The sequence below is a fragment of the Lygodium microphyllum genome, chromosome 12 (assembly GCF_053477565.2).
Source record: "Lygodium microphyllum isolate KBCC chromosome 12, Lygodium_microphyllum_v1.1.10, whole genome shotgun sequence".
NCBI lineage: Eukaryota > Viridiplantae > Streptophyta > Polypodiopsida > Schizaeales > Lygodiaceae > Lygodium > Lygodium microphyllum.
The window spans coordinates 89,615,239-89,626,983 of NC_141146.1; positions in this window are offsets into that span (position 1 = coordinate 89,615,239).

An 11,745-nucleotide genomic window follows, 5' to 3' on the forward strand; every position below is an offset into this window, starting at 1 on the left:
GGATCCATTCTAATACCTTCTTTAGATATGATATGGCCAAGGTAGTGAACTTCTATCTTTTAAAAATCACATTTACTTTCCTTAACTTAAAGTTTGTGATTCTTGAGCAAAGATTAAGCGAAGTTGTTCCCAATGGTCTTCTTCAAAACAAGTATAAATAAGTATATCATTAAGTAAAAAAACAACAATTTTTTTTGAGATATGGATGTAATGCACTATCCATAAGGGACATGAATGTGGTAGGAGCATTAATTAGACCAAAGGGCATAACCAAAAACTCATAATGGCTAAAATGCATTCAAAAGGTAGTTTTAGATGTATTCTCTATGCATATTTGCACTCTAACCTCAAATCAGTCTTTGTAAAGTTGTGAGCTCCTTTAAGTTGATCAAACAACTTATCCACACAAAGAGGTGAATACTTATTTTTCATTATGAGTGAATTTAGACCATGGTAGTCTATGCATATATGCATGGACTCGCCCTTTTTCTTGACCAACAATATCGAAAAACCCATGGAGAAGAACTAGGTTGAATAAATCCTCATTGGAGATAATCAATCATTTGCATATCCACTTCACTAGCTTCACTAGTAAGTTGATAAGGTGGTTGACTAATGAGTTTATTTCTTGGTAAAACATCAATATTATGCACTCCTATGCATTACATTACATTCCAAGGGGTAAACTTGGAGGCAAATCAGGACGAAATCCATCATTGTATTTGTTAAATAGTTGGTGCATCTTATTATGTACATATGGTAGAGAACAAGAAAAATAGTTTATAAGATAATGCTACGGTGAGGAATTTTCTTTTTAAAGAGAGAGAAGAGAGAGTGTGTGTGAGAGAGCATATACTCATTAGATTCTAGTAAAGAAATATCCACAATATCCTTAAGAGAGAACAAAGACTTATGCAAAGAAACAAAGGACGACGATACATCATAAAAATCGACATCTTATATTTCCTTATGTTTGGCCAAATAATGAAGTTAAACTATATATATAAGAGGGGATGGCAAAATATTCTTCTCACCCTGTAACAAAACGTGCACACCATTGTCCTCAAATGCAATAGTATTATGTTGATCGTTGTATTTTAATGAGTGCCCAAACTGTACAACCATTCTCAACTTGATGCCACATCTACCCTAGTCACGCTCATAACTTGAATTTTATTTTAATAGTATTCCTATGCTCTTGCACTTCTAATGGCAACATTATAGACTTTTGTATCGCAGACATCCTTGTCATCCATGTTCATGAGAGATATGATATAAGTATGAGTACAAGGTACTCATGGCGAACATAGCTTATTAACTAATGTATAGTTAATAAATTTTTGAGTTCATCCATCATCCATGAGAATACAGACTCGTTGTCCATTGAGTATACCATGCATTTAGAGTAACTTATGGGGGCCAAATGTGGGTTGCCATGGTGTAGCAATCAAGTGACACTCATGCTCATGAATTTAATGATTGACTTGTATGGTCGAATATTTAGAACAAGCTTCCAAAGGAAGCATCTGCCTCATGTGCATTGCGTTTTCTTTGTTATTGTTCTTATTAGGCTCGTTGCTTTTGAGTTTTGAATATTCCTTTTTTTCATGAGGGCCTAAGTAATCGAAACATAACTTATTCTTATGTGCTCTCGCAAGCTCTTCTCTTGAGAGTGGCCCTCTAGCCCCTTTAGGCTTCTTAGTATTCTCCTTTTCAAATGTAGCATTGAACTTTCTCTTCCCTACTAATGCTTATGCATATTAGATGTTTTCATATCTAATATATCATCAAAAATTTGTGCCCTTCTATACACTCCACGTGGCTACTTGTCACTATCACTTTATTTTTTATTCTTACAGTGACAAGAGAATAAGGGAAGGTAGGCCACACATTGTGACTATTGGAGTTTCCATATATCAGTCTCTCTTCTTTGGTTGAATCTCCATTACTCTTGCTTGCACTCATGCTTCCACTTCTACTCTACCTTTCAACTAGTATCAAAGCAGACATTTGAGGAGCTTTATCAACATTGTAGTCAGCCCAGGAAGATAGCTTAACTTACAACTTTCATGGCAACCCTATTTTAATCCATTTGAGGTATGCATTGGCTTCCCTATTTTCAACACTTGTTCCAAGCTGGTTGACAAGCTTCCCAAGGCTTAGCTAGGCCTTCTCGAGTGCTTATTGAGCTAAGAAGTGGCCATTCTATCCATTTTGAGTGGATATGGAGCATGTTGCAAAGATAACTATGGTAGCTTGATAACACTTTTGTATCCTTGCCATAACTTTTGCATACCATATCATATTGAGATGTTCTATAACTAGAAACAGAAAGCACAGCTAGAACTATAGATCTAAACACTCATAAAGTTGATTCTATGGAGTTTTCAATTTTATGTTTTATATGGAACTAAATAGTTCTTGTTTGGACAACAAGCTTATAGGTTACACAACTTTATGTATTACGTACCTTCATGCTATTTGGGTCTTCCACATGCTTATATTGATGCTTAGCATTGATATTTGTGCTTAGATATATTTATGATAACCTTTAAATCTTGGATTTGAGCTTCATTGGATGTGTTTGGGTGTTAGCCATTCGTTTCAATGATTCTTCACTTGCAGGTTGTTGAAGACATATTAGATGTATATGCTCCTAGATGTATCATTGATGTGCTTGGGCTTCTTGGATGTTATGTGGTTGATGTATTGAGCTTTGTTATGCTCTTGGGAATTTCGGATTTTCTTCAAGTTGGGAGCCATTTGTATTTATATTGTAGAGCTTAGTTCTTTGAGTTGATGGGAGCACTTTTGGTTTATGCTACCCTATTCATTGCAAAGATTCATGATGGTGGATTGATTAGCTTTTGAGCTTGGATACCTTATACCTATCATTGTTAGTAGGTTGTTAGTGATGGATACATGCTTGATACACATTGTTGTATACATCCATGTATCTGACACCGTGTATATTTTGACAACTCTTAGTACTTTGTCGCTACATTACTGGTTGCATTTTATATATTTCAATTGCTACTTGGATTTCTAGTAGTGGGAACTTCCTTCTTTGGTCATTTGCCTACATATGTTGTATACATCCATGTATATTTTGACAACTCTTAGTACTTTGTCGCTACATTACTGGTTGCATTTTATATATTTCAATTGCTACTTGGATTTCTAGTAGTGGGAACTTCCTTCTTTGGTCATTTGCCTACATATGTATAGTCATTTACTATAAATTTATGGACAACAATGCTAAAATATGTTTATGAGTAGTTTTTTTGAGAAGTAGACATCTTGTTTGAGCACTCTAGTACCTATTGTTTGTGGACAACTATGTACTATTTAGTTCCCCACTTCATGCCCTCACTTGTCCCTCAATTTTAGGGCCATCTTGCTATTATTACAACAACCCATTCTCTTGTACTTTGTAGTCATTTGTAGACATAATGGCATGTACTTCAAATTCATCCAATGACAATGTTATTTTCAAAATCGAAAAGCTGGATGGTAACAACTTCCAATATTTGAAGACGCAAACATTTTAGGTATTGGTGTAAAAGAAGCAAGTTAGGCCATTCAAAGCCAAGGGCATAAGGCTAAAAAGTTGAGATAGAGATTATTGGGATGAGCTTGATGAGTCATACAAGTCTACTATCATATTAACTTTGCCTAAGTAGGTGTACTTCTATGTTATTTTGACTAATAGTAGTGCATATGATTTACGGAAGAAGATATGTGATATTTATAACAAGTAGAGTCTTACATCTCAATTAAATTGCTTGAAGAAGCTTATGGATCTTTGCATGAAGGAGGGTACCCCTATGTCTACTCATTTTAATGAGTTTCACTCTAATTTTACATGCTTATCTTGTAGGGCATAAAATTTGAGGATAACATAGTCTTTGTTCTTGCTTGTCACACTACTAGAGGAGTCATGGAATACATTCCATACTACTATGAGTGCTAGTCCTCCTGAAGATGGCTTTAAATGTAGTGATGTAGAGAGGGATTTACTTACAAAAGAAGTACATATGACTACAACATGCCTAAGTCCAGCATGAAGATAGAGGAGATAAACGTCTTGGAGTACAATTTCAATGATTATATACTTGCTACTTCATCACTAAATGCCACTCGGTTGACTGATGCTCCATCTTCTTACTCTTAGAATTGGCTTCTTGATTTGAGGGCTTCATTCCATGTTACCCCATATCATCATTAATTTCATATACTGTTATGGGTTCTATTAGATTGGGAGATGACATTGCATTGGATATCATCGGTATAGGTGATGTTAGACAACAATTTATTATTGGTGCTCCATTTGTGCTTCATGATGTACATCATGTCCCAGCTTTGATCAAAAGCCTTATTTCAGCTGGACAATTGGATGATGACAAGTACCATGTATTTTTTGGTGATTTTACATGGAAGATCACTTGTGGTAGTCTTGTTTTTACTGGAGGTGCCAAGATTGGTAGCCTCTATCCCTTGCTTATCTCTAGGTCTGTTGACCATGTTTTAGTTGTGACTGATCTTCCACATGTATCATTATGGCATCATCACCTTGGGCACATGTCTTTGAAAGGAATGAAAATACTTACTCATTTCCAATATATTTTATCTCTTGATTACTCATATTTTGATTCATGTGATTATTATCTTTATGGCAAGCAAACACATAACTCTCATAAAAAGTCTTGCTCTATGCATGTGGATGAGCCTCTGGTTCTTGTGCATTTAGATGTTTGTGGTCCCATGCCTTAGTAGTCATTAGGTGGTGTGAAGCACTTTGTTACATTCATAGATGATTATTCACATAAGGTTTATGCCTATCCTATCAAGTAGAAATTAGATGTTTTATCTATATTTTAGTGCCTTTCTATTATGGTTAAGAACTAGTATGAGTAGAGACTGAAATGCATGCGGTCTAACAATTGGGGGAATATGTGTCTAAGTCATTTGAGCAACTTTGTGATGAGAGGGGTTTTAAGCATTAGTTAGCGACCCCATACACCCCATCCTAGAATGGTGTTACAAATCACATGAATAGTCAAGTAGGCTTATCACAATACTTTTGCACAGAGGTAGTTACTACTGCTATGCATCTCATTAATAGATCCCCATGCACTATTCTTGGTGGTAGAGCTGCATAGGAGGTATGGTCTAGTAAATCTCACTTATATGCACACTTCCAAGTCTTTGGATGTGAGGTTTTCAACCATATTCCCAAAGACAAGTGCAATAAGTTAAATCCAAAGTCTGTCAAATACATCTTTCTTAGATATGGTGATGTGGGAGAGATGGGCTATCGTCTTTGGGGTCTACAAGCTGAGAAGGTTATTCATTGCCATGATGTTATATTCCATGAGGAAAAGATGCATATGAGACTAGAGGAGGTGATTAAGGTATGTATGATGATCTTTTAAGAGGAGCCTCCTATTACAATAGAGATAGACCTAGTGATACAATCTCTTGCAATCACACTGGTAATACAGTGGCCTAGGATTTGTGTCTTGTGCATGATCATGATGTTGGATAGAGAGGATAGGTCGTACAAGTTTCACAACTAGTTTTGAGCTTCATGTCCTCCTAATCACTTTGAGCTCTTCCCAAGAGTGACTATCACCCTTATGCATAGGCTCGTCATAAGTGAGAGGTTACCATCATCTATCCATGACATAATGCATGTAGGGTCATGCAATTTAAGGATGATTCACTAAAAAAAAAGGTACATGGGATTTGGTTTCTTTGCCCAATGGGAAACATGCATTTCCATGTAAGTGGGTGTACAAGTTGAAGAGTAACCCCAGTCGCCCCAAGCCAACATAATAAGGCTGTATCAGTTGTTGCTAAGGAATTACGAAAGAGAAGGAAGTTCATTTTTTGAGATATTCTCTCCTTGCTCAAGATGGCCACCCTATGCTTGGTATTGGCCTTAGTTGTGTACACAGATTTGGGCTTGTACCAGGTGGATGCAAAAATAACTTTTCTACATGGGACTTGCATGAGGACATTTATATGCAACACTCTAAGGACTTTGAGGAAAAGGGTAGGAAACACCTAGTGTGCAATTTGACAAAGAGTCTTTATGGACTTAAGTAGGCACCTAGGGAATGGTATCATAAGTTTGATACCTTTACACATTCACAAGGTTACTCCTACAATGATATGGATTTGTACCTTTACAAAAGAAGGCCCATAATGATAAGCTTATCATTTTGGTGCTGTATGTTAATTATATGTTGATTGTTGCTAAGCGTCATGATGAGTTGGATGCTTTGAAGACTGAGGTCAAGAAGAGCTTTGAGATGAAGGACATGGGGCATGTATCTGAGATACTTGGTATGTGTGTTACATGCAATCACTCTAAGAGACTCCTCTACTTGTCACAAAGGAAGTATATTCATAAAGTCCTCGAGCAATTCCATATGTAGGATGGTAAGCTTATTGGCTGCCTATTTCCTTCTCATGTGAAGGTTAATCAAGTAGATTGTCCCTAGTTTGATGATGAGAAGGTCGAGATGGCCAAGATCTCGTATACATCCACCATGGGAAACTTAATGTATATGAGTATGACTTCTACATTGCATTTTGTCTCTATTAGTGCCATTTAATTGACATGAAATCCTATGTTTTATGCAAAGACCAAGCACATTGAGGTATGTTATTCCTTCATCAAATAAGTGATTGAGGATAAGCAGATAGAGCTTATTAAGATCTCGACTAATGAGAATCTTATAGATTTGCCCATTAAAATTCTCTAAGTGGAATGTTATGTCCTCCTTAGGAAGATGATGGGCATGGGATGAGATGATGTTTATTACACATCCTATCATGCTTCTATGTACACTTTGCACTTTGTCATTTTTTCCTTTTTTTCTCCACATTTGTGCACATTCACCTTTAAGCGGGAGGTTGTTTGGGTTAAAGACCACCTATACCTAACTGTGTGCATTTACTTATACTTATCACATACACACCGGTACATTGCATGTGGTAACTACCCATCACTGTCACTTTATTCTTTATTCTTACTATGACAATAGAATAAGGGAAGGCATGTCACACATTATGATTGTTGGATTTCCCACACACTGGTCTCTCTCTTCTTTGCTTGAGCCTCCATAGCTCTTGCTTCCACTTCTACTCCACCTTTCAATCCTGACCTTGGTTTTATTACCACATGCAACTACCTACAATTATTTCTCCAACTACTCAATCTAAAGAAGGCGGTAGAAGAATAGGGCTTGTATCTGCTCTTCCTAAACATAAATGCGAGGATCAATAGGTATATCATGGTGAGAGTACTTCTTCGAGCCACATACTACCTATATATTATTTGGAACTACTAGAGGATATAAAGGCCAATATGATTAGTAGCTAGGGTCACCCCTTTCTTTTGGCTATACCCCTAGTTATAAGAGTAGGAATACCTCAAAATCTACAAGATGATTAGGACATGCTTGGAAAGATCATTACAATTAGTTCCTTGGCCAACACAAGGGGAAGAAAAGAGGCCCCAAAAAAGTTCCCATTTAAAAAATATATATAGAATAAAGGAGAGCAGAAGATCTATTATACACCCACGATCATATCACCTAGGAGCCCTCAAGTTGGGCATGTCTTCTGACAACCACTTGCGAGCTTTGTTTCCAATCCCCTTGCCCTTCCCCACTTCAAATAGATTCATGGCACATTAATGGCACAACCGTTGGAGGCCATCGACAAACTTGTCACCTTGAGCTTTGTATCACGCCTCCTCTTACACCAACAAGGCTCTCAAGCATGGGACAATACCTCAAGCTTTCTTGGAGTTTGACCTATCTCCTAGTTGCACTCTCACTTGCATGAGCAATCACAACACAAAAAGGCAAGGATAAACCCTTAGGTAGTTCACATCCTTTTCTATTACAAAATTTTGACATGAAGATTTGCTTGACCAACCCCATAAAATCAGTGGCCCTTGTCATTCTATTTCCTTCTTTCCGTTGACTACGAAACCCAACTCTAGAGGACCATAAGCAAAAAAGCTAATCCCATGCACACCAACAATGACCCAAAATTACAATGTCATTACCAAGACACCCTCGTCATGACCCACCAACCTTGGCCACACAGTGCTACTCACCAAATTGCAAAATGCCATGGGAGTGTCACATGTCTAGGAGGGGATAATGATAACCCTCTACGAAGCAAGGGCAAAGGTCATACATGCAAGGAGAATTTAAAAAATTATGAAAAGAGATGCAAAAATAAAAATGTTTACCAAGTGCTTGTAATTTTAATAAAAAATTAATGTCGTAAATTATTTCAGGAAAGGTGAGATCACTTTCATTCAAATTGTAATAATATTTTGAGTGAGGCACAAGCGTAAAACTCTTGCTTCAACAAGCTAGACATGATTTGTAAACGAATAGAATATGCATAAAGTGGAAAAGGACCAAGTTAAGCCAATGAGATGGGAGGGTGCCTAAAATATCACGTCCATATATAAAAACTAAGAAATGAAAGGATAAGCTCATCCTTGTGGAGCTCTCTTCTTGCTTCTTACTTGCAACTTGCTTGTGTGAGAGATGGAGAGAGTGAGAAAGGAATGAGAGGGAGAGTGTGAAGTAGAGTGAGGCCTCCTCCTCCTCCTCCTCCTCCTCCTCCTCCTCCTCCTCCTCCTCCTCCTCCTCCTCCTCCTCTTCTTCTTCTTCTTCTTCTTCTTCTTCTTCTTCTACACAAAGCTCATGCAGTGATCAAGGACATGGTGAAGCTTGCTTGAGGTGCATTGCTTGAATGGTGGAGCCATCAACAAACCTTTGCAAATAGAGTACAATGAGAAGGTAAATCTATGAGTTTCCTATGTTCATTTTGAGAGCGTGCAATGGTTATGTGAGAGATGGTCATAGCCACATTGCTTGAAGTGATTGAAGCAAAAAGTGTGCCATCAAGTTTGGCATTCATAGCTTGTGAGAGTGACAACATCGACCATGTTCATTAGGATGTGCACGGTCATGAGAGATGTTGTTGACTACATGCACGTACTTACATCTATCCTTCATATAAATGTCCTAAGGGAGGAAAGGAGGGAGCATAGGTGCTTGAGAGAGAGTTTAGGCCTTCAACCATCTAAACATCCACCATCATGTGTGAAACAATAGAGATAACTTAAAAGTAAATTATGGGCTTTTGAAATTTAGGTCTGTGGAGGCTAGGAGAGTCTACAAAGTTTGGATGTACCTAAGAAATTGCCAAATCAATGTGGTATAGACATCATCATCAGCAAGAGTAGCTATTTTTCACTCAATCATACACTCATACTATGTCTCATCTAGATCAATCATTAGGAGCCATACAAAGAGTCTACCCAATCAAAGAGGCTTCCCATGGATGGTGTGGATCCCCCCTCTTATGTGTCTCAAGGCTTATGAGAATGCATTGAGTTTGCAAATACCCCCATGTCATCCCTTCTCTATCACCCTACTCCATTGCCTTAGATCACTTTTACAAGAAAATCCACCAAGGAGTGAGAGAAAATGTGAGGTGGAAGAGGTAACATGAAAATGTTCACAGAGAGAGAGAGAGAGAGAGAGAGAGAGAGAGAGAGAGAGAGAGAGAGAGAGAGAGAGAGAGAGAGAGAGAGAGAGAGAGAGAGAGAGAGAGAGAGTTGATAAGCACATGTAGCATGATGAGTTTAATAGGATGGTAAGATTGGGTTTGAGGACTATACACCTGATCAATCTTGCATTTATTATTTCCATTATATTTTTCAGTACTTCGAGGTGCCTCAAGGTTATAGGTTAATTTGGTCAAACTTGGAAGAATGACTTTGGCAACAATCCCCTTTGCTTGCATTTTAGCCTTTATCCCCCATAGTTGGATTGGGCTTTTGTGAGATCGTCAACTTTTAGGAAACATTCAACAATATAATGGAGGGAAAATTTTTACATGTACAAGAGAGATACCCTTTTCTTCTTCTCCAAGTTAAGGAAGGAAAATGAAGAGGAGAAGCTCTTCTTCACATCAAGAGCAAGATAAATTTCCCTTTCTCCTCTTCTTCTTCAACTTCTTCTTACTCCTCCTCTACTTGTCATTTCTCTTTCTCAAAGAATGTTAACATTTCTACTTCCCTTCTCTTGCTTGAAGAGAGACAAGAGAGAAGCTATTTTCTTCTATCACCCAGTGAAGGAAGGATGAGGAAGAGGGGAGGTTCTTCTTCATACCAAGACAATGTATTGTTTCCATTCTCTCCTTCTTCTTATTTCCCTTGAATGTTAATGCTTCCTCTTGTTTCTCTTTCTTTCATAGCACGAGAGAGAGAGAGAGAGAGAGAGAGAGAGAGAGAGAGAGAGAGAGAGAGAGAGAGAGAGAGAGAGAGAGAGAGAGAGAGAGAGAGAGAGAGAGAGAGAAGATGAGCTATTTTCTTCAATCTCTAAGAGAAATAGAGGTGTCTGCATAGACAAGGAAGAGGGAAAGTTCATCTTGATGTAAAAACGAGGTTAATTTTCTTTGCTTCTTCTTCTTCCTACTTCTCTACCTCTTGTTTTTGAACTTCTCTCAATAATGTATTATTTCTTTATTGTATATTATTTTCTTGAATTATTTTGTATGTGATAGAATTGCTTAGTTTTTTGAATAAGAATTTGGAGACTGTGGCAAACACATACATGAATATGTACATATGTAGATAAAACACACATACAACATGCTCATAAACACAAAATTGCACTCACACAATGCACACTCACATTTGTAACAACATTTTCTAAAGACTGAGTGGAAAAGTTTTTCCTTTAGATGTCCCTAACAATCTTCGTGAAAAAAGTGCAATAAAAAATATATTGCAATTTTTTCAAAAAGACCTTCAAAATTTATAGAAGAATGTTTTCGGGGTCAGGCCATGCCTATGCCCATTTTACTTGTTGGAGTTGATGGAGTCAAAGTAATAAAAACATTGCTGCATTACTTTCACTTCACACCACCAAATTTGAGACTCGGGGTGGTCATGTAGGTACATCCAAAATTAGATGTTATAGGGTTAACTCCCTCAACTTGAGTGCCATGCGGTAGTCAAATATGGGAATTAGTACTCTTTTTCTTCTTTTGCCATGAGAGAGAGAGAGAGAGAGAGAGAGAGAGAGAGAGAGAGACTTAAAAACACTTTCAAACCATCCAAAAACCAATCAATCAACCACAAAATTAAACAAGAATTACCCAAAATTCCAACAAAAAATAGTTTAAAATACAGTCATTGCAGCACTCAACATATCCCCACAATTAAGGAAGCATCCTTATGACCTTGGAAAAAGAGAATAAAAGCTCTCAAATAACCATATTCAATCATACACTCTAGCTCAAACAAATCTATAACTCCTTTTAATAACCTGCATCTAGCAAATAAGTTTGATGAAGAGAAAACACATTTTATCTACTAACTTATCCTAAAAAGATAAAATCATGAGAGAGAGAGAGAGAGAGAGAGAGAGAGAGAGAGAGAGAGAGTGTGTGTGTGTGTGTGTGTGTGTGTTTGTGTGTGTGTGTGAATTCTAGACAACTTGCACTAGTTACAGAATCATTTTCTCAACTAATGATGACCTGATGATCATTTTCATCAGGTCTCGAATCCTAAAAATCTTCTCTCCCTATTACATTTCCAGGGCACTTGATTCCCCTTCATAAGATAGTAGGCAAAATATACACTTGCTTACTACTTGCATAAGTTTGACCGAAAGAATGAGAAGAGAGAACTAG